The 1,027-nt window shown below is 55.3% G+C and overlaps 1 protein-coding gene across 1 annotated transcript in view; it reads left to right on the top strand.

Annotated features, from left to right (window-relative positions):
- The window catches only part of VOLCADRAFT_91420 (uncharacterized protein), a gene marked incomplete at both ends in the record, with an annotated part of 7,231 nt that overhangs the window by 1,943 nt on the left and 4,261 nt on the right, over positions 1–1,027 (top strand). The gene's annotated exons all lie outside the window — the stretch shown is intronic.

Genomic DNA, 1,027 nt, shown 5'->3' with positions numbered 1-1,027 from the left:
TTGGTCACAAGCTGATTTCGGTAGGCGAACTAGGTCTGAAGGGTTACCACGTGGATTTTCGTGGGCCGGTTGCTGTGATTAGGCGGCCGAAACGTCTTGTCAGCCTAGGCCCGCGGATAAGGAAATACGCAAGCCTGGAGTGGGAGTACGGGGAGCAAATCCCGTGTGTGCGGGTGGGCACCCATTACTACCTAAAGGCGACCCGTTTGGGCCAGGGGGAGTGTGTTCAAACCCTGGCGGTCTTGTCTGAATCTGCGGAGCTTTGGCATCGTAGGTTCGGACACATAGGGTACGGTAATTTAGAGAAGCTCGTGTCTGATGAAATGGTCACTGGTATGGGCCTGAGCGCGGCTGAAGTCCGGGAGAAGGTGAAGGAGAAGAGTATCTGTGAGCCGTGTGTGAAGGCCAAGCATACCCGCGCGTCTTTTCCTCCGTCCGGGAATGCAGCAAACCGTGTTTTGCAGCGAGTGCATATGGATGTGTGTGAGATGCCTGTTCCGTCTATGGGCGGGTCAAGGTATGTCGCCACGTTTCTGGATGAGTATTCGAGTTTTGCAGTGGTGCGCTGTGTAGGGACGAAGGGAGAAGTTCCGGAAGCGGCCCAGGAAGTATTGCAGCTGTTAGAGACCCAATCGGGCAAGAAGCTGCTAGCAGTTCAGTCGGATCGCGGTGGGGAGTACTTGAATAAGGCTCTAGGACAGTACCTTAAGGGTAAGGGGGTCCAGCACGACACGTCCGTGCCGTACACTCCTGAGCAAAATGGCCGCGCTGAGAGGCTGAACCGCACACTCCTAGAGAAGACCCGCGCGATGTTACAAGACTCAGGATTACCGCACGAACTATGGGCCGAAGCTATCACCACTGCATGTGCCCTGTATAATTGTTCGCCTGTGTCGGGCAAACAGATAACGCCCTTTGAAGTTTTCCACCGCGTGAAGCCAGATGTCTCTGATTTGCGCGTGTTTGGGTGTACTGCGTGNGTGCATGTCGAGAGGAGGCACCGCAATAAGCTCGATGCCACGAGCCA

The sequence above is a fragment of the Volvox carteri genome (assembly GCF_000143455.1).
Source record: "Volvox carteri f. nagariensis unplaced genomic scaffold VOLCAscaffold_21, whole genome shotgun sequence".
Lineage (NCBI taxonomy): Eukaryota > Viridiplantae > Chlorophyta > Chlorophyceae > Chlamydomonadales > Volvocaceae > Volvox > Volvox carteri.
Note: the sequence above shows the minus strand (reverse complement) of the source record. Positions and strands in the feature narration are given on the sequence as shown.